Genomic DNA, 23,384 nt, shown 5'->3' with positions numbered 1-23,384 from the left:
GTGCCAGTCATTGCCTTGGTAACGCAATGGTTTACTGATGATATGATATGTAAATAGCAACTGCGTTATGGAGGATGATCAAATATTTCTTTTAATTTTATCATTAACTTGTGTTTACGTCGCTCAAATAGAGTGCTTAGCCAGCTACAGAGAAACTAGTAGCCAGGCAACAGACAAGTGACCAATCCTGAGTGGCGACGTCACTTCACAGATTCTACCAACACAACTGTGCCGAGAATTCCGGGCCGAGAACGGTTTGTAATCGTGCCTTGCTGTACCAGTCTCAAGTGGAAACACAACTGGAACAGTTCCTTACCATTCTAAGAACAGTTCGGCCCGACAGTGGAAAAGCAGCTTATTTTAGAGTCAATGCTGTCCTTTTCCATGAGCTGCTGGTTTGGTAATCTTAATGTGAAACATAAAAATGCATTAAAGAAGCAAAGAAGCCTGTCAGTTTTGTTTCATAGAAATCTGTGCTCAATCTGTGCTCCTAGACAGTGACCACTTCTTGTACCCGAAGTTCTCTATTTTGCCTTCTGGCTCTCGCCATAGACTACCAAAGATGAAGAATAACTGATGCAAATATTCATTTGCTCGTTGTGCAGTCACATTCTTAAACACTCTTCATTTTTATAGTATATTCTATGCATTTTTTGTGTTCATTTATTTTTTTATTTCTTTTTAAAATTGTTGTGTGCCTATTACACTGCATCCAAAAGTGATCTTAATAAAGCTTATTATAAATTGTTTCACAGTATTACTGTTTTTACTGTATTTTTGATCAAATAAATGCAGCCATGGTGAGCATGAAACTTTGATACAAATATCGTAACAGCTCACTTGTTTAAACATTTTAACTCATAAGATAAAGCCATTTATGTGCAGTAATTGTAGCTAGCTAACACTGGTCATGCGGTGTTGGAGGAAAAAAGAAATAAAATACAAACAACCCATAAAATCAGAGCTATAATCATCTATTTTAAGTCTCAGTCTGCACAATAAACTGCCTAGTGTCCACCAGCAGCCACTCTTCACACTACTGTCAGAAGAGACTTCCTTTCAACTGTTATTGGGCAGCTGTGGTGGGGCAGGTTAACCCTGAGGAAAGAGCAGTAATAAAGAAGGGTGACACCTAGAAGAACACAACCCTGCCAGGATTTCCTTTGCAAATGTTTATGTGGCTACCCACTGACCAGATGAAATGACCCAAACATCTCATGGCCTTTGCAGAAGGCATCTGAGGAGGAACTGCAAAGCCTTTGATCACAGAGCTGTTTTGCAATCATAGTCCTCTATGGACTTTATCTTGTGGATGTATGCAAAATGCTTCCAAATATAGGTTGGTTTTGATAAATCTTTTTCCATCATTCCAGATGGATTATATCTGTGGTAAACAGAGATGTAGATCTTCAGCCCGCACAAATAGATCGACGCAGAATCCCAGAGAAACATACTGAGAAATGAGAAGCGACTGTACTTTTGAGAATTGAATGCCTATTAAAGCTGCAAGGATCAAGTCGATTAAATTGATTACAAAAAATAATAAGTAACAGTCCCGAGCAGTTCCAACAAGCTTTGCAAAATTCCTTTCAGCACTACTGATCTTTTGCAAGCAAATTATTCCTCAATTCCTCAGTAAGCCATAGATAACAAAATGCTTACATGTATAAAAAAAAAAAAAAAGGATTAGAAATTATGAAATTGGATATTTCAGAGGCCAACAAAACTGGATAAAAATTCTGTAAAAAAACATGGCAGTATCGATAGATGGCTTTCCATCCATCCATTCATCCATCCATCCATCTGAAAAATATCCATCCATCTATCAATCAATTTATCTATCCTAAAATATCCATCTGTCTGAAAACATCCATCCATCCATCCATCCATCCATCCCAAAAATGTCCATTAATCCATTCCATCTATCCAAAAACTGATTAGCTAATTATGCAACTCTTTGGATATTTCAGAGACCAACAAAACTGTGTAAAAATTCTGTAAAAAAAAAAAAAAAAAAAAAAAATTACATGTATTATTCCATCCATCCATCCATCCATCCAAAATATCCATTTATCCTAAACATCTATCTAAAAATATCCATCAGAAAAAAAAAACAAAAACAAATCCATCAATCCATTCCATCTATCCGAGAAAAAAAAAAAAATCCATCTATCCATCTGTCTGTCAGTTTGTCTAGATCCACAGAGTTTTCTTTTATATTGACAGGCTCTGTGGTACGTGCAGAATGCGAAACACAGTTATGTATTCGTGACACACCATAATGACCTCAAAAGGGCAAAATCTACTTGATTGGAGTGTGCCCTCTGAGCCCAGCACAAATTATGTTCGTCATGCTTTCATATTTGTATTAGCAGTCATAGCGTGCCTGGTAGACACTCTAGACGTGCTGGTACAGTCACATGTTGTGACTTTATTGCATAAGCTATGCCTGTTCATATGGAGTCAAAAGACCATGAGACTTTCATTATTTATCAACAATGCCCTGACTCTGAGCTATCCATCATGCCCTGAAGCATGGAAACACTGGGATCAAAATCCACTGTTGCATCTGGGTTACACTAACACATACAGATAAGCACAGGTATCTCCCAGCCATTAGCAGTGTTACAGTTCAGCATAATGAAGTAGCAGCTTAATTAGTGAGCTGGATAGTTAGATATCACAGAGGCTGTAAAGTGAGCTGTATTTGACCTTTGACCCAGACAGTGATAAGACAAATGTATGAAAGTACACCAGCCAGCTCTGCTGCAGTACTGTTGAAAACACACACAACACATATTATAAATTATCATTCAAAAGTTTGGACACAAAATGTTGTTTTTTTTTTTTTTAAAAGAAGCCTCTTTTGCTCATCAAGCCTGTATTTATTTGATCAAAAACACAGAAAAAAACAGTACTATTGTAAAATATTATTACAATTTAAAATAATGGTTTTCTACTTTGATATACTTTAAAATACAATTTATTTCTGTGATGCAAAGCTGAATTTACAGCATCATTACTCCAGTCTTCAATCATTCTAATATGCTGATTTGATACTCAGTTATTATCAATGTAGAAAACAGTTGTGCTGCTTAATATATATATATATATATATATATATATATATATATACACACACACACACACACACACATATATTGGAACCTTGATGAATAAAAAGTTAAAAAGAACAGCATTTATTCAAAATAGAAATAACAATCTAACAATATAAGTCTTTACTATCACTTTTTACCAATTTAACATATGTTTTACATGAATAAAAGTATTAATTTCTTTCAAAAAAAGAAAGAAAGAAATTACTGACCCCAAACTTTTGAACAGTAGTATATATTTTTTACAAAAGACTTCTATTTTAAATAATTGCTGTTGTTTTTTTTGTTGTTGTTTTTTTAAACTTTTTATTCATCAATGAATCCTGAAAAAGGTATCACAGATTATAAAAAAAATATTAAGCAGCACAACTGTTTCCAAAATTGATAATAAATCAGCATATTATAATGATTTCGGACTGGAGTAATGGCTGATGAAAATTCAGCTTTGCATCACAGAAAAAAAATTATATTTTAAAGTATATTAAAATAGAAAACCATTATTTTAAATTGTAATAATATTTCACAATATCACTGTTTTTTCTGTATTTTTAATAAAAAAAATGCAGGCTTGATGAGCAGAAGAGACTTCGTTCAAAAACATGAAAAATAGTAATGCATCCAAACTTTGGACCGGTACTATAAGAAGGGTTTATGGGTAATTATAGTTTTAGACATAAAAAAGTCTTGTCCAAAAGGTCTAAATAAATATTGATGTGATATTGGTCAAAATAGACATAAGAAATAAGCATTCTCACACTATTGGAAAGCACAGATGTTTAACTGACAGCGGGGGATGTTTTCATTTGTTTTTCTTATCAGTTTGATAGGGCAGTGGGAACTCACCAGTCATCGTAGTTCTCCCTAAAGGTTCATGGGAGAGGTGACTCAACCAGTTATACTTTATATTTCAAATGGCCTCATTACATCTGGAGTATTGGTGTTAGCACCATGTCGCCTCGAGCTGTGCACAGAAGGAGGTGTCTCCTACCGCCTTGGTGCCCATTGTGTATTATTTCAGCTGCTAAGGACTCCACTCAAAGCGTACTACAGGTTACTATTGGATTAAGGAATTATATTTAATATTACATAACCCACATCTGTGTGGGCGCTCCATCTTTACATGGATTTAAAGTCTTTTAAAGTCATTTTACGGCGTTATATACAAAAGGTAAAGTAAATGCGTAAACGCTGACCAGGCATTTTCCCAGGACTTGCTGAGACAGCCTACAGTTTGGTGTTAAATCCCAGGGGCCTTGTACCTCCTGTGACACACATCTGTGCTTAGCAGGAATGCCCTTTGCGGCCAGGACCTGACCCATTTCGCTCTGGGAGTGAGGCTGGGAAAAGCTCACTTAGCTTGGCTGGAGATGAAGTGCAAGCAACCTCAACTACCACTATGGCTTCACCAGCACCACTCATCAACCAGGACGCGCCTGATGAAATCTATTTTCATCATTCTCCAAGTTCAACAGATCCCCTGTCTGTTTATTTGCATACAACCAGTGTCACCATGGCAACTATGGTGTGAAGATTGCGTACCAGAGGGTGAGACAGAGAGAGGGAAATAAAAAGTCATCAGTGTTTGAGTCATACTGGCCGTCCCAGAAACCTCTTCACTATAAAAGGTTGTATGGGTGTACGGAGTGTTTACATAAGACCAAAGACTGTCACACATTTGCTGAAAAAAAATTCTGATTCATTATTTGTATCACTGTTTCTTAGTGAACAATAAATAAATAAATAATTACATTTATATTAATTGGAGACTGCCATCCTATATATATATATATATATATATATATATATATATACACACACACACAGTATGTATACAGTATATATATATATATATATATATATATATATATATATATATACTTTGTTTTGTCTAAATATAGACTGCACCAGGCTATTAGACCACTCATTTTCCCTGAGTTGTTTTTTTACCAGGCTGAGTCAGGACCTAAAGTAAGACCTTTAAATGGCCAGACCAGGACTTGGCAAGTCTACTTGTACTCAACAGTAAGGAACATCCAGTGACAGATTGTAATAATTCCCGTTGGAAAGCACAGCTCCACAGCTTCTTAACATGGGCATGAACACATTATTCCCTATGGAGTCTGGAAGAACTGAAAGTACTCATATGCTGCCAGGGCTAAAGAAATGATCCAAGGCCGTAAAGTCAACCATCCTTATGACACCACTGAAATAGGCACATTTGCTTATCAAGCTGCTAGCTATTTGTTATTTGTATATCTTTCTCCCCCGTGTGCTCACCTATTATTACTGAAGACAATGGCTGTGCATTCTTGCTGAAACAGAACGGTGGGCTATTGTCAAGAATGGCCAAAAACAGAAGGAGCTATTTCAATGGAAAATGTTGGATTTTGTTTAGTCCTGTGCACCTGTGTAAAACAACAACATATTTTTTAAGGGCAGAAAGCCCCCAACACACACACACACACACGGTTCACACAATACGATAAAACAGGTTCACACTGTACGTCATGTCATTGTGTAGTACGTCGTGGAAGTTAACGTTTTTAAGTCAAATGCGTATGGCTGTCACACCAGAAGCTCGTTATTTTACTTTATAAAGTTTTAAATATGGATATTTGTCTTCCACAAATGCATCGGTTCACTTCGGAAGGCCTTTATTAACCCCCTGGAGCCGTGTGAAGTACATTTTATGATCAATGGATGCACTTTTTTGGGCTTCAAAATCTCATCCTCCAATCACTCCCATTACAAAGCTTGGAAGAGCCAGTATATTTTTAATATAACTCTGATTGTATTTGGCAGAAAGAAGAAAGTCATATACACCTAGGATGGCTTGAGGGTGAGTAAATTATGGGGTAATTTTTATTTTTTGATAGTGAACTATCCCTTTAATGCATCTTGACTGCCATACAGTCTGACATGAATGACAACAGATCCCACAGTGTGGCATGGCTACAGTGTACAGTTTGACAAGCAACAGTCGTAAAGGACTACTATAAATCATACAGTGTGCACCTGGCTTTAGTGAATTAAATAAATCTAATTAGTTTCCAACTTTGTAAAAAACTTTTTTCAGTGTCTGTTGCAAGTGTGCCACACGAGTCCCGAAAAGGTGGCTGGATGCAGTATAAATCATAAACCCCACCTTCTCCATGTAATCTAATGCAAACTTTTCAGCCCACGACCCCCAAAATAACGATGCAAGTGACTCGCGACCCCCACTACCTTCGGAGGTGGTTAAAGTATACAAACGTTGTGTGCAATTATTCACACATAGGTCTACTCTGTTTGGGATGCGTATTTTTTTCAGTGCCCATATTAACGGATTAGAGCGTTCACACTGCACACCGCAGCACACGGATGCAGTCCGGCAGTGCTGTTCCACAAGCGCACCGTGCAGCGATCATTTACGCACAGTCTATTTTTGTTGCGCTGCACCGCGCTTAATTAAAACGATAGCGCACTGTTCGCATTAAAATAAACATGTATAGGACGCGAAAAACTAGTAATTTTGCCATAGATGCATATAAATTAAAGTCTGTGTTACACAGTCAACATGGCTTTTTTGCCTCGGGTAAAGCAAGGAAACGGGCACATTGCCTGGCATTAAGGTGAACAAGGAGACATAAAGATAGCACTCATCTCTTCATGAAGGTGGAAAAACAAAGTTCTTTATGACCTGAGGGATTTCTTGTAAAAAGATTTAAAAACCTGTTTTTGTCTATTTTAAGTTTTACTTTAAAATGTTTATGACAAAAAGCTTATGTTTAAATGCTTTGCCACTTGCGTGAGCAACATAATATATAAATCAAAAGTATTACTTATAAAGTAATGAATTGAATAAAACGTTTAAACGTAGTGCGTTTAAACGTGACATCTATGAAATAGTGTATACAAAGAGAATCGCAATGCTGACAAGTCATGTTCAGTAACCACTTTTGGATTTGAAATGAAAATAAGTAAATGTTGTGTTTGTGATAAACAGCCACGAATCTGTTGCGCACTGCAAACGCGGCATATCTGAAAGCACAATAGCGCGTGCTGCATAGGCCTATGTAGCAAAGGCATGACGGTGGTGCTTCTCCGCTCTCCTCCCTGCGTTGTCTTTGGTCGATATTAACCAACGTTTCATTTCGACAAAAATAATATCCAAAGCTTAAAACCTAAAGAATTACCTACGTGCACATGTTGGAATGTTTAACATGGTGCTGTAAATTGACCTGCTGCAAATGATGCTGTTGCTAATATGTCGTTAATCTGTCATAATCACCTCAGGAGTCACGGTCGAGGGGAAGGAAAATCGAAAGGTTGATGGCTTTTTTATTTGCATGTTTTTTGTTTCTAATTTAACTACTATTTTTAGTATTTTGTTAAAATTATTGATAAAATCTGCTATTTCTAATCGTCTAATCATCTAATCGAATTACACTTCAAATATTTTTTTTTTTTTAATATAGTTTCTGTCATTCTAGGTATTTTTTATCATGCTTGCTGTGATTTTTTTTTTTTAAAGTGGTTTTAGTTATTTGATTCTATAAAAAAACAAAAACAAAAACAAAAAAAACGGGGGTGTGACGTCATGATTGACAGCTGAGATTGACAGCTTCTCTTTGAGATTGGAGCTTTAATTTTATTTTCAACATTTCCATAACTATTTCACACGGACATAATGAGTTGTTCTGCAGTAAACTGTAGGTGCGTCATCCATCTTTTTTACAGTCGATGGTCTGTTGTCACATAAGGCCAGCACACACAAGCAGGGCATAAATGAAAGATCAACTGAAAAGAATGTGTTTTTGTGCCTGTCACTATCTGTAACTTTCATTAATGGGTGAGTAATTCACTCCATTATTTTATGTCGCTTCTTAAAGCCTATATTGCAAAAGATAATGTTGATAAATGTTTATAGTGCTTTTTTTTTTTTTTTGCTGAGTGCAGCACTCTCTGTGTAGCAAAACAGGCTTAGCGGTGAAACTCCTTCACTCAACAGCATTTGACTGCTCATGCGTGCAGTGTGAACTCTGTAACCTGTTAAAATGGGCACCAAAATAAATACTGCTCGCACATGCGGTGTGAAACAAGCCTTAGGCAACAGTCTACTAAGACCATGATGTATGTACATTGTGACTGTGCTATCTTGAAACAGCCAGTGAATTTCATCTGGTTATGAAGTGTGAACAGACATATCAGGTTTGTTTTTTGCAGATTTGCCGTAGGTATTGTCTGAGGGCTCAGGTTGCTGCCTCTTTTTGACAGATAAGAAGAACAAGTCAAGGGTAATGACATGAAAAAAACACTGTTTTGCAAAGTACAATATGACAAAGCGACAGTCGAGACAGGAGTGGCGTCAGTGATCTGCAATCTAGTGCAATGAAAACAAAAGAATACATACAAATTCACAGGACATGGAACACTTACTAGAAAAACTCACACACAGATAAAGTACATGGATGTCACGTACAGATGCACAGTAGATGTTACACAGCGCGTCCAATAACCACGTTTATAAACCTCATATTTTGTCTTCTGATGTCTTTTTTATAGGAATTGGTTATATTGTCTTAGGTGACTCATTTGAGCACTTTGATTGTTGTTCTCCAGAAAAAGGGTGGAGACCTCAAAGAAGCAATTCCCTTGAAGAGGGATTTGATTACATTCTTATTTGGAATGTATATTCACCTTCTCAAGCATAGTCATATTTTAGTCTGCTTGGTTTGTCTAGTACATCGTCTGTATAGGTCAACCACTTGTGGTTTTTAAGGGAGGCTAATGGGAGTGATCAACCAAACATGGGAACATTTAATTCTCACACTCAAAAATGTCCTACATGTCTACTATTTGTCATAGTTAGACAGTATTTAAAAGCATGTGCAAGGCAACATGACACACCTAGAATAATAAAACTATTCTGCATTTCCTTTTAGCACAAAACTAAATTGCACTCAAAGCTGCTATTAGTGAAGTTAGCTGGGGTTTTTTATCTACTTAGTGACTGCAAGAAAGACAAGACATCATTTGTGAAAAAGAAGTGAGCTTAACTGTATTAAATGTGCACTTACAGGGTAGGCCTACTTCAAATCTTAAAAGTATATATTTAAAAAAAAAACTGTACTTACAGATAGTATATTAATGATGAAATAAAAGGCCACTGTACAGAGAGTGCACTTTCAGGACTATGTTTCTTAATACACTTAAAAACACTTAAAGTATTATTTTAAATTATTTTTTTTAATAATCTTTTGTTGTGCTTTAAAGTGCACTTATTTTGATGTTTTAACTAAAATACATGCAACTTCATTACAAATTTGTAATGACAAATATATTTAAATGCATGACAAGTTTCAATGGAAGTTACTTTTAAGTATCTTTTTGTTCACCATAAATGCTTCTCAGTGCATTTGACAGTACATTTAACCATATTTCAAAGAAAATAGAAATATGAAATTACATATAAAGATGTATTTAAGTGGGTCACTTTATTTAATATAAATTTAAACTACAATATATTTTTATTTAATTGCAATTAACATGCAATTAAGTGTCTAAAAACATTACATTCAGTTAAGCACTTAATGGAACACTCCACTTTTTTTGAAAATAGGCTTATTTTCCAACTCCCCTAGAGTTAAACAGTTGAGTTTTACCGTTTTCAAATCCATTCAGCCGATCTCCGGGTCTGGCGGTACCACTTTTAGCATAGCTTAGCATAGTTCATTGAATCTGATTAGACCGTTAGCATCTCGCTCAAAAATGACCAAAGAGTTTCGATATTTTTCCTATTTAAAACTTGACTCTTCTGTAGTTACATTGTGTACTAAGACCGACGGAAAATGAAAAGTTACGATTTTCTAGGTCGATATGGCTAGGAACTATACTCTCATTCCGGCGTAATAATCAAGGAACTTTGCTGCCGTACCATGGGCGCAGCAGGCGCAATGATATTACATGGGGTCACAGGCACTGCGTAATATCATTGTGCCTGCTGTTCCTTGATTATTACGCCTGGGGGAGTTGGAAAATGAGCCTATTTTCAAAAAAAGTGGAGTGTTCCTTTAAATATATTCTTTTAACATTTCTGTATTAACTCTTTTTTAAAAGTATGTTCATCAAAAGGATCATCACAAGGGATGTCTGCAGAGCCAAAATGATCAAAATGGCTGACAGGCCTCAAAGTATTCTGATTGGCTAAATAATATATGTTATTGTAGTTTACAAAGCCTAGAGTTCACAGACAGAGCAAATATCTCTGAACACCTATTCAAGAGATATCTGTCAGGAATAGAGTTGTCAAAAGTATCAACTGCGGTAATGAAATTTTAAAAATGTGATGCTTTGAGCGCTGTTGAGTGGATTCGTAAACACCTCTGATTGGCCATTGTGTTCACACGCTCAACATATATGTCTGTGATTGGCTTCAATAATCAACGCACAGCAGAGTTTGAAAGCACACGGAAGTGTTTGAATTTGAAAGTGTTTTGAAAGCGGGAGCATTTGAAAGCAGGCGTCTATCAGTGGACTATGTGTGCGCTTGGTGAAGAGCATCATTGATGACTATTTACAACGTTTTTACAGCGTTTTACGTTGAAGCCAATCACAGACAAATCTGATGAGCAGTGAACACAATGGCTAATCAGAGGTGTTTAAGAATCCGCTCAACAGCGCTCAAAGTGTCACATTTTTAAAATTTCAGTACAGAAGTCGGTACTTTTGACAACTCTAATCAGAAAATAGGGACTTTTCCTAATAGCTATTTCTTAAAAAAAACAGTTAAAAAAAATACTGGGGACATGTGATTAATTGTATCAGGGCAACAGATACACTCCAGAAAATCCTCTAGTGTATGGCTGTGCACTCCAAGCCGGAAGTCTTATCTAATGCTAATTGATATCTGTGTCACAGGAGGCTTGTTCTTCCTGAGCGAGAGTAGCAAATGCTGCTACACATAGACACTCAAACACATGTGCAAGCTGTTTAGAGCAAATAGAGTTTGACATGTTCACTCACCTGTGTAAGTGCCATGTTAAAGGTCTTGGAACAGACAATTTAAACCAGTGACTGCATGTAGAATGACAGGCGTATACCGTACACACAACACAGTCAAATTAGAGACAGAAGTGCTACTTTTTGCAGCAAGAAAAAGTTATATTACCATGATAATAATTAATATGAGAATGAACCTATTTCAGCATGATTTCATCATGTAGATTGTCTTCATTTCATCAAAGCGTGGTTGTCTGTAGTAATGTATTTTGAGTCACAACACGGAGAATGAGATGCTGATGTGTTACCAGGCAACCGACAACAACACTGATCTATACACACAATGGTGTAGTGTACTGTACGCCCAGGCAACCAAGTTGTGTGGTGAGACAATATCGCCTCCTCGTATGAAGCACTTCCTGTTTTTTTTATTTATTTATTTATTCATTTTTTTGGCCAGTTGGCTTTAGAGGAATTAAGTTCTTCATTATAACATGTCAGAATAAATTTACAACAATGTGGAGGTAAAAAAACCCTGAATGTTAAGCGGTTTTGAAACTCCTCTAAAAAGCAGGGCAAACACGATGGGGTAAAGATGTGTGGGTATTTAAGTTGTATTGGTCAGTAACTGATTGTGATTGAGAGTCTAAAAGCTTACATAACAGCAACACAACTGTTTTCAACATTGATAATAACAAAAACATGTTTTTTGAGCAGCAAATCAGCATTTTAGAATGATCATGTGACACTTAAGACATGGAGTAATGATGCTGAAAATTCAGCTTTGCCATCACAGAAATTTAAATTTAATTTAAATTGTAATTGTAATGGTATTTCACAATATTACTGTTTTTATTGTATTTATCAAATAAATGCAGCATTGATGATCATAAGAGACTTCTACTGTATATTTTATTGTGCTTCTAACACGGAAACACCTCCAATAAACCCAAACCATGCCCAACTTAGAGTGAATTCATTATTTCAGTTGTTTATTATTATTATTATTATATTTAATCTTTATTCTTATGCAAACTGCTGTTCTCACAGCTGCTAACCTTTAACATCTTGACCACATTATAACCATTATAAATCTATGCGAAATTAAATTCACTGTTTCAAGTGAAGTGTGCATTAAAATGTAAAAACTTAAAAATCCTTCGAACAGCTTTTTTAATTGATTTGATCCATTAATATTAGCAAAGGCAGAGTTTAAAGTATCGGACACCGGTGGCAAGACAGTTGTCACGTTTCATTTCGTTCTGTTGAAAAACGGAAATGGACACGATTACACATTGTCACGGCAGCTATGTAACATTAACAAGGCTGCAAACTGCAAATAAACGGTGAGGATACATTATCATGTCCTTGAAAGGGCAAAGTCATCCATTTGTCAACCAAGAGAGACATGACAACGAGAGTAAACACGTCAGCTTTGGTTTGTGGACTTCATGTGTGAGAGCAGAGATTAACCATTAATCAAAGGAGCCTGGAAGAGCTCATGCCAGCACCTGTTATTCCTGTCTCTTAAGCTCAGAGCGTACAGATACACCTCAGGTAAAGAGGACGCTGTTTTCAAAGAGCGCATACATTAACATGATCACACACCATGTGAGGCAGTGTGACAATATCACCTAGCAGAATTCCTGGAGTAATTAATGATCAAGATTTAGCACTTCCAGTGTAAACAATTTGGGGTCAAACTGTTCTGCAAAGTAACATGACTGGATTTTTTAGCCACATAAAACATGACTGTAATGTGACAGAACTGTGAATACCACACATCATGTGACTCTTAGGAAATATTAACCATTTACCGGAAAACAGGGTACTTTCCTAAAAGAGAAATCAACACAATGTCTCTTTCAGTTTGTGGATGCTGACTTTCTTCTATAAAACACAAAAGGAGAATTTTTGGACAAAATATATTTGAGTTTATATACATGTAATGTATATGTACAGTTTAGTATTATTAAAAGATAATAACACTATTACTAATTCTACTACTAATAATACTGTACAACGCACTAAGGAATGATGAGCTGCTGGGTTCATGAATATTAATCAAGCTATCAGTGTTCACTGGAACTGATTTGCTGAAATCAAAACAGAGACAGTAATAGATGAGCGCCAGCCAATGAGATTGCCGTTTACACATTAGTTCCACCCACTACCGGAGAAACCGACATCTCTTTTGTATGCTCTTAATTGCTAATAATTCCAAATGAGCTCCGTTATTTTGAAAGGAAAATACAACAAAGAATATTGTTACATGTAGCGCGTTGATTCTGCCTGGTAAGTAAGACTCTCGCTCTCTCTCTCAGAAACAGCGCTCTCAGCAAAGCGACGGTGAATCGCGCGCCTTCACACTAGAGTTTGCGGTACGTCAAATACAGGTACACTGCGCATCCATTGAGCTGAACTGAAATAGTACAGATCACAAAACTCTCAAGCGCTCAGTCAGCGTTGAGGGAGTGAAAATATATCTATGCTAAACTTATACTACTTAGCCTCTAAAACGCACACTGGCGAGTAAAATCTAAGAATTTATTAGCCAATGGCTGGTGATAGACATTATTTAGTCGCCCAGAATGAAGATTTACTCTCTTTGTAGAGGTTTGCAATGAAAGTGAATGGTGACCAGGAGCTGCCAAACTCTAAAAAGGACCAAAAAAGCACCATAAACACATCATTAAAGTCGTCCAAATTAATCATTCACTATATTTCAAGTCTTCTAAAGTCATATAACTTTGTGTGAGGAATAGACAAACATTTAAGTCGTAAATCACAAAAGGACTTGCTATAGTCACCATTCACTGTCATAGTGTGGAAAAGAGCAGCTTGGACGGTTTTAAATTGCTCTTTTTGTGTTCTACGAAACAAACTGATGGTGAGTAAATGATGATTTTGTTTTTTAGTAAACTATCCCTTATTGCAACATTAGTCCATGCATTTTGTCATTTTTGGTAAAAAGGCTCACTAAACACAAAGCAAGGTTTGATTTAAGACTTTAGTTAAACACACAGATGTTTGTAATGTCAGTATAACATAGTCCAGAGGATGCATTGGATAAACAAGACCACGATTTCTAAAGTTTTTTCATACACTCATTTCTTTCTATATACAGCCCATGATGTGGGTGGACAACACTAACAACATTGGCTATAAACATCCTAACGAATGTCGACATGTGGCGTCACTGCGTTACGTAGCTCACAACAGATTGTGTAAGATGAGCTGTCTACAATTAGTCTGGCATAAGCCAACGCCGCCCATCCCCCACCAACTCCACACACCCCCTGATGAGACATTAAAGTGTTTATGGGCATACAAGGGCCTGAGATCTGAAAAGCACACTGACCATGGGTGGAAAAGTCTCACTTCGCCCAGGAAGAACATCAATAAAATCCATTCATTATCCTAAAACTCACAACAGAAATCAGTTAAAACAAGTGCAAAGTCTGTGGAAGATTTCAAAGTCTGGTTTCTTTGAAAGCATCAGGAATTCAGGTCAGCGTTCAATGCATCTCGACAGGATCCACTAACATGAATAAGAGTTTCCTAAATGGCGCGATTATGTTAGTTGATTTTTTTTCTTTCTTTGTAATCTCTGTAGGCAAGGGGACGGTTTCCATAGTAATTCAAAGTCACTGTAAACACAGACAGGGGAAGTGAAGCAGGAAGTGGCTGGCCCCGATGACGCAGACATGGTCTTTCGAGAGGAGGGACATGCAAATTTGACACGTTTTTGCCATGTGCTTTCCAATGCTGCATGTAAATTGTGCAAGTGCACAACACAACAAAATGAGGGATGGCACTATTCTAATGCATTTTAGGATATAATGCTAGTACTTAAAATCTTGCTCATTAACTATGAACAATAAGTGCACTTAAAATGGTATTCCCCATTTATCAAAAGCACATGCCTTTCGTGTGTTTCAAATAGGCCACTCCACCCTCAACCCAGTTTCCTCTGTGAAAACCACAGCAAAACTGAGTCTTGGGGAGAGAAAAAACATTTTTGCATCAGCCGTTACTCTCGCAGTCATTGGCTGCTATAGCAACACGAGTCACAAAAATCGGCAAAGATTACTGGCTGCTCAAGATGTCATACCACCACTCCCCACACCCACATTACCACAACCAAAAGTAAAACATTATGTCATACTTCTGCTTGAGATATTTTAGACGTTATTGCCTGATTTGTTTTCAGTGGGATGCTGGTACAGCAAATTCATTCATTTTTCACTCACAATGTCCCATTTGAATGGCCTTCCTGGGCAGGGCTCCCAGAGAATCCGGCTAAATAAACAGGTGAGGCGTATGATTTCTAAATTTGGTCAATCTTTAAACCTATTTTTCACTTCTACCCATGAGTCACTTTCCTACATTTCCTCCCAGTTAATGGTCCTTAAATTTAGAGAAAGGGCTACGTAAACAAAAATGCTTGTCAACAAGGAACGCTGCTTGTTTTTCAGCAGGAACTATTTATATCTTTCTTAAATATATGTTTACCATTTTTTAATTTTATAATAATATTAATAACAATAATAATAAATCATAATATGCAATATTTAGTCTTTGTTTCAAAACACTAATTTACAATAATAATAAAAATAATAATATATTTATTATTATTATTATTATTATTATTATTATTATGGTAAATGAAGCATTTTAAAAAAGACCAGATATGCTGTAAAAATAATAATAATAATAATAAAAATTTAAATTTGAAATAAAACAGATTATTGGAGTATATTTTTTAAAAGAAAACACTATTTAAGTTTTTCGACTTAAAAATGTAATGTTTTATTTGATGCGTTACTTATTATCATTCAATTCGTTATTATTATTATTATTATTAGGGTAAATTAAGCATTTAAAAAAAGACCAGACACTGTAAAAAATAAATAAATACATTAAATTCTAAAATAAAAAAAAAAATTCTAAATTTATATTTTTTTTCATCTCAAAAGTCTTGGAGGGAGCACAGTATATGAACTAAACCAACAGAATAATCATAGATGCTTTTTACACATGGTGTATATAGCTCATATGCTATATAGTTCATATACTGTGCTCCCTCCAAGACTCTTCACAGTTACAAAACAGTTGAAAACCAGTTGTATCTGGTTCTTCCCTGTTCCCTCTTGTACTCACAGGGGAAACCGAAATCAGCAAATCAAGTTGAGATGAGTCAGAGCTCTGCTACCAAGGCCTTTGTTTCCAAATGAGAAAAACATACATGCTGAAGAACTCAGCGCTGCCTGTTTTCGTAGACAGGGAACCCCTCATTATATGTGGAAAGGGCCACGTCATGTCTTTTGCTTCTGGCTGTTGCTTGGCCCTCATCCTTCAAGGACCTCAAAACAAACAGAAAAAAAAAAAAACATAACCTCTGTAAAATTTTCCGTGAGATGCAGCTTAACATAAAAATAGCACAAGCTATGATTAGACAAGTACATTTATATTTATCAAACCTTTTTTTCAACAAAAGCTGTATAAAAAAAAAAAAAAAAAAAAAAATGCTGCATATTGAAACGCTGCAAAATGCTGCATATTAAACTCCAGCCTGCAAGCAAATGTAGTTGTTGGTTTGGATAATATTTTTAAACATCACACCTCAAAATAAATAAATAAATAAATAAATAAATAAAATTATCTCAATTTCTTAGTATTCATTAACAGCGTTAGGCAATCCCTTAAGCAGGAAGGGTTTATAGTATAATACAAAAGGTATTTAGTCTGGTTTTCAATCACACAAACAAAGATAAATGTTGTCATTGGCGTCACGCTTGGCAGCGCTACAAACTTGAATGTGCACTCTGCATATTTGATTAGGCAAAATGTCATAGTCAGCAAAATAAAGCTGTTAGTGAAACAATTTGTGGCACAATGGACACTATAAAGTTGTTGATGGGAAATATCCAAGCTATGACATATTCAATCTCTTAAAAGAAACAATGAAAAGCTGTTTTGGGTCACAAGTTTGAAATTCAATTGGCAAATGACCATATGCATGGACCGTTCTTAAGAACTTCCGCCATAATATAAGCCAGCTGGAAAACTTCCGGTGAAATGTCACTTGCTGGTGTGTCGGTATCTTCAATGTCCTGAGGTAGCTTTAACAGCATCAATAGTGTAATACTTAGTTTATAGCCATAATATAGTCACTTAAATAGTCAGGCCTAGCGTTAATTTAGTTATTCAAACGTAAGACTTGTTCTTCCTTGGCAAAATTCAATTCGACCGTCAGTTTTCACACTTTCGTGTGAAAAAAACATCAACACACTATAAATTAAAGATTTGTGCACTTTAGTTAGCTTCTGTGATTATAAAGGGAGAGCGCGGTGCTCGCTTTCTGTGTAATGCATTCGCAAGAAAAGTTATTGTTTTTCATGAGATTTTGTGAGTACTTCATACTTCACCTTGACAAAATGTATTTTTAAACCTAGTGATTTTATAATGTTTAATATTTATTCAAAAGCGAAACTGAGTGAAAAACTATTACAGAAATGGCTAATATAAGCCAATAAATGCTCTTCTGCCGCCATCTGCTGGTTATAATGGTAATTAATGTCTGTTTTATTTTTTAAATAAAAGTGTTTTCTATCAAATGTTGGATTTCCTGCATCTTGAAACGTTCGGTTTATTGCCAAATTAGGCAAGTGTGATAACTGCATTAAAATATAAATACAACACTAAAAATTAGAGTTATCAAAAACACTTCGAACCAATCGGTACTAAAATTTTAATAATGTGACGCTTTAAGTGCTGTTGGGCGGTTTTGTAATCACCTCTGATTGGCCATTGTGTTCTCGTGCTCATCAGGTATGTCTGTGATTGGCTACAATGATCAACAGGAGTGTTTGAAAGCACACGGTTTGAATTGGAAAGCGTTTTGAAAGCGGGCGTCTATCAGCGTACTGGTCCACGATAGACGCCTGCTTTCAAACGCTCCCATGTGTATCTGTGTAAGCACTCAGTGAAGAGAGTCATTGATGTTTATTTACAACGTTTTTGAAGCGTTGATCATTGAAGCCCATCACAGACTTATCCAATGAGTGTGTCAACACAATGGCCAATCAGAGGAGTTTACGAACCCGCTCAACAGCGCTCAAAGCATCACATTTTTAAAATTTCAGTACTGACTAGGTACTGAAGTCAGTACTTTTGACAACCCTACTAAAAAGTCAACCATTGATGGTTTTGTGTCGATGTACAATGAGTACAGAATGACAGCTACGTCATTACAGTTCACCGGAAATGCCCAAGCTGGCTTAATGTAAACCAGGAAGTAACCGTGCATATGGTCTTTTTAGTGCTTAATCCTGTTCAGTACACACACATAATTCAGTAATTTACGGGAGTGAAAAAAACGCATTCTACAACCGAATTAACTCCAGAAAAAAAACACAGGCAGCGACAACCGCATTTACAAAAATTCTACGCAGTATATAAGGAACGGATCTGAACAGCTATTCACAACTATGTGAATAAAAGCCTAAATTCAATCTGTTCACCATATAAAGCGGCTGAGTCTCTTCAGAAAATTTGGACTAAACCGCTCAATTCATACGGATTAGTTTTCCGACCTCTTTATGAACTTTTCAAAGTTTCAGTTGCGTCAAAGTTTCAGTTGTGAAGGCAGTCTATGGAGGGACAGAAAGCTCTCAGATTTCATCAAAGAGATCTTCATTTGTGTTCTGAAGATGAATAAAAGTCTTATCATTTTTGGTGAACTAACCCTTTAAATGCGGTTGTCACTCCTGAAACTTTTCAGTGTGTACGTGGCCTATGAGTAGTTCACCACAAACTGTTGACCCTGACTGTGACCTGCAGTTTCACACCAAGCTCTCCTCTCCAATTCAGACACTAATTCAGAGGATAACAGGAGATTACTGTTATACAGTAAGCCAATTAAGTACCTCAATGAAAACCATTGGATCTTAGGGTCAGTGTAGTTTTATTTAGAAGCTTAGTAGCTAGAGGTTAGACAACTAACATCTTGCAGACATATTAACCTTTCAGAGGCATTTACATCCTGATCTGTTGCACCAGCCTATTTTCAGACATCTGGTTTCCGAAATTTTTCCTGTGTAAACATACTGCTAGTTGTGCTCCATGACCTACATCTCCTATGGAACTGGCATCGAGCTGGACGCACCCAGTCCTTGATGAATGAACACTTTTACCTCCTTCAAATTAGGCTCTTCAGAACTGCAATACAGCTTCAGCTAAAATTAGAGCAGTAAATGAAAACACACAGGGGGCGTTGATCCTCCTGCCAGAGTATTTTCATCTGGGTTCACATGTGCTTTTGATTATATCACTGAGGATGAAGGGAATGGATCAGTAAAAGCACAAACAACAAAATATTTTCTTCAGGTTTACAGGAAGTACACAAATATCCAGGAAACAATGACTCATAGATTGGGTCACACCAAAGGAGAGTTAGATCATTAACTCAATAGCATCCTGAAGTCTGTAACCTCCAGACACAAATTTAACCAGTGAAAACCCCAGTTTGTAGACTGATAACATTTTAACTTAAACTGCTCTCAGGCTCTTTAATGTAAACCCAATAGGAAGTAACGGAAAGCACACTGAGACAACAAATTAAACCAATAAATTAGGACATAAAAACAGTCCATGAAAACAGTGTATGTTATGAATTATTCTAAATACGTTCCATCCCATTCAGCCTGAGCTGCCAGTTATTTTGATTTAGAATTTCTTAGACTGCCTTCAAGCTTAGTTTATCTATAGGCTTATATGGAAAAAGCCTGTGATTGCCTGTGCTGTTAGGAAAAATGTGTTTATGGAAAGCATGCTGATTAAATATAAAATTCACTATTTTGGTTATTTGGGATACAAATGGAAGGACAGGGAAGTTTGCTTGGCAATGAGTGAAGAACAGACTTTGCTTTTTGGCTTGGAGAAGGCCAAAAACTTGGCAAAAAGAAAATAACCACTTCAGTTTTCTTTGGCCAGTCTTTACGCCAGATGCAAGTTCGAAGTACGGTCATTGGCATACGCCTGTGCTGAGAAAATTTGCTAATTATTATACTGTCTTTTTCACTTTGTTGTGTGAAGCTGTGTGTCATGCACATTAAGCAACAATCACAAGCCTGGGACTTCATTTGACCAATATTGAGCATTTCTTAAAGATTATATCACTTATTAAACTAGTGTTTATCCAGATTAGGTTTAAACACTGACTGCAGTGCAAATCTGGTGACGCAAAAAGGCCCGCCTTATACCTATGGTACTAACTTGACAATATTTAATAAATTACCACCATACTTGTTTTGAAATTTAAGGAAGTAAATAAAGATGGTCAGAAATATGCTGGGGTCATGCTCTTAAATCTTATTAATTACAAAGTAATTACAATTATAAAAGTGCCCTAAAGCAGGGGTGTCCAAAGTCAGTCCTGGAAGGCAACTGTCCTGCAGAGTTTTGCTCAAACTTGCCTCAACACACCTGCATTGAAGTTTCTAGTATGCCTAGTAAGATCTTGATTAGCTGGTTCAGGTATGTTTAACTGGAGCTAAACTTTGCAGGACAGTGGCCCTATGGGAGTATTATTGGACACTCCTGCCCTAAAGAAAATAAAATAAACAGGACGGAAATACTAATATGGTGGAAATATAGAGCAAAAGTTAGTCATTGCCCAGTGAGGGATTGACAGTGACTTTACACAAAGGAGTCAACTTGAAGTTCATTTTAATATTTTTAACCATTTCTTAAAATTTTGGCATTATCATATATTTTGAAAATTTAGCAGAGTGGAATATTTCAGCGTGAGACAAACCAGACAATACCACAAAATATCTCAAAATTACTGATGTTTGTGCTGTTTGGCCACTAAAAAGATGTCACTTCCTGTTGAATGATGTCATTATTATCTTAATCATATTATCACTATCATTGTTTGCTTACCAAAATGATGCAACTTCCTGATAAATGATGTCATTGAGTACATGGCTTTTGTTAGTTAAAGGGATTTTACAAAAGACTGCTAGTAATGGAAATTGAAGAGGAATATATGTATGTATGTATGTAAATATATATATATATATATATATATATATATATATATATATATATATATATATATTACCAGTTAAGAAAGTGATAACGATTCAAGTTTCCATTATCCAGTAAGGTAGAAAACCAAAACATACAACTAGGCCACATTGTAAAATCAACCAGATTTTCCTATGTATATTTTTTTTCTAATGTCTCCAGACTCACAACAATATCACTTTTTATATTGAAACAGATGAAATAAAAGTGAAAGCCTTCTGCCTTTATCTCCTGGCCTATTTCCTGTGGGCTGATCCCTGCATCCTGAAAGTCTGTGCTGCCCCACCCTCTCCATCCGGACTGCCGCTCCTTAACCCTTCAGCACTGCAGAGAGCAGACAATCTCACTGGCATTGGACCTGCCTCAAAGATATCAATCTTTATCTTTTCCTGATAAATACGATATGTGATATGAGTCACTATGTGATTCCAGCTCAAAGATTTATCCTTATAGATAGGTTACTGTTGTTGTTGTTGTTGTTGTTGTTGTTATTGTTGACTTGCATACAAATGGAGCTGCACAATTCTGGTTAAATTGAGAATCACTTTTTTTTTTTTTTTTTCAAACAGAGATCACATTTCTTCCACAATACTGAACAGATAACTAAACAAAATAGTGCAATTTACTAGAGGTTCTGACTAAATGTTAATTGCTGCAGTCTATTTAAAATAGACGTCAAGTTACTTTTAAAAGGCGATTTGCTCTATTTTGATCGCTGCCGTAGACATCAGTGTTTATATCCAAACTATAAACTTTTATCCCAGTACTTCTGTGATAATATGAATATTTGTAACAGATTTGAATGTTTCTGTGTGATTTAGTCAAAGGTTTAATAGACACAGGTGAATCGTTGTCATTTGGGAATGAGATTGCATGGGTGTTCGATTAATCGTGCAGCTCAACATACAAAGGAGCTATTTGCATTCTGTGCAAATGGCCCCTTATGATGATTTTTGAAAGGATTTTTGAAGTTTCACATTTATAAGGAAAAGAACAGAGTGAGCATCCTGTACAGCATCTCCTTTTGTGTTCAATAGAATAAATGTGATTGGAAAACATGACGATGAGTAAATGAGATTTAACTGTCCCTTTAAACCAATAAGGCATTTGATTTCAGTGGGTGGGGAGTTTGCTGTCTGATCCTGATGTTTAGACTGGACTGGGCACATAGTCTGGGAAAGGAGAACTCAAGACAGCTGCTGGTGTGTATTACATTGTCACGCAAATCAGCTAATGAGCGTCTGAAGCATCTCATTATCCAGCTCACAGCAACGTCTGACATTGCCAGCACAGAATCAATCTAATCTAATGGGCACGATACATAGAGGATGACGTCCAAAATCCACTTTTGGTAAGATGTGGGAGTGCGTGTGGGAAATTTGTCAGTTGTATGAGGTCTGGTAACACATCAACAACATGTTTTCTTGATGACCAGGGCATTTTCCATTACACCATCACGGAAGTGCTTACAAACATCATGATGTCGTAGAAAGCGTTATTTATCCGTTTTGATTGATCGTTGTATCAATCGGGTTTTTGAAATTTGTTCTTTGGCATCATGCCTGGTCCTTTAATGGGATCCTAGACCGGGGCGGCTATGAGTGCCAACACTCATCCTCCTGTCTTGCTCTGTCTGCTTTAAAAAAATGAGGACTGTTGAGTCATTCCATTCAAGTCACGCCACTGCAGGTGAGGCTCCATTATGTGCAGACTTAAAGCACCAAGGCACACAAACAAGATTGGTAGCCAAAACTGAAAACTCTAGGCAAAACACCCTTGTTCACAACTCATCAATACTCCTCAGCCTCCATTTATGGAGATCCTGAGGTGAAAGCTCACCAGACACAATGCTGACAGTATTATAACTGAGAACAAATGCTGCCTAAGTGACATCCTATATGATGAGTCATGATGAGATAACATTATCTTGCCGGATTGATGAGGTGGTCTCTATCCCTCTTTATCTGTAGCCATATTTGAGTTAAGGAAGACAACATGTGTAGTTGCTGTGTGACACCTGAGAGGTAACTAAAAACAATATAGTATATTTTGATTTTGATCTGGTGTCTACATGTACATGTATAAGAAACAGCAGGAGTTCCTACTGTACCTTCATATATATATCAGGTGTTCCCAAATAAAACAAGGATTTCTATTGGACTCTGAACACTTCAAAGATAACCAGGGTTATAA

Source organism: Ctenopharyngodon idella, chromosome 14 (assembly GCF_019924925.1).
Source record: "Ctenopharyngodon idella isolate HZGC_01 chromosome 14, HZGC01, whole genome shotgun sequence".
Taxonomy (NCBI): Eukaryota; Metazoa; Chordata; class Actinopteri; order Cypriniformes; family Xenocyprididae; genus Ctenopharyngodon; species Ctenopharyngodon idella.
The sequence above is the reverse complement of the archived record's forward strand: the minus strand, read 5'-3'. Positions refer to the sequence as shown.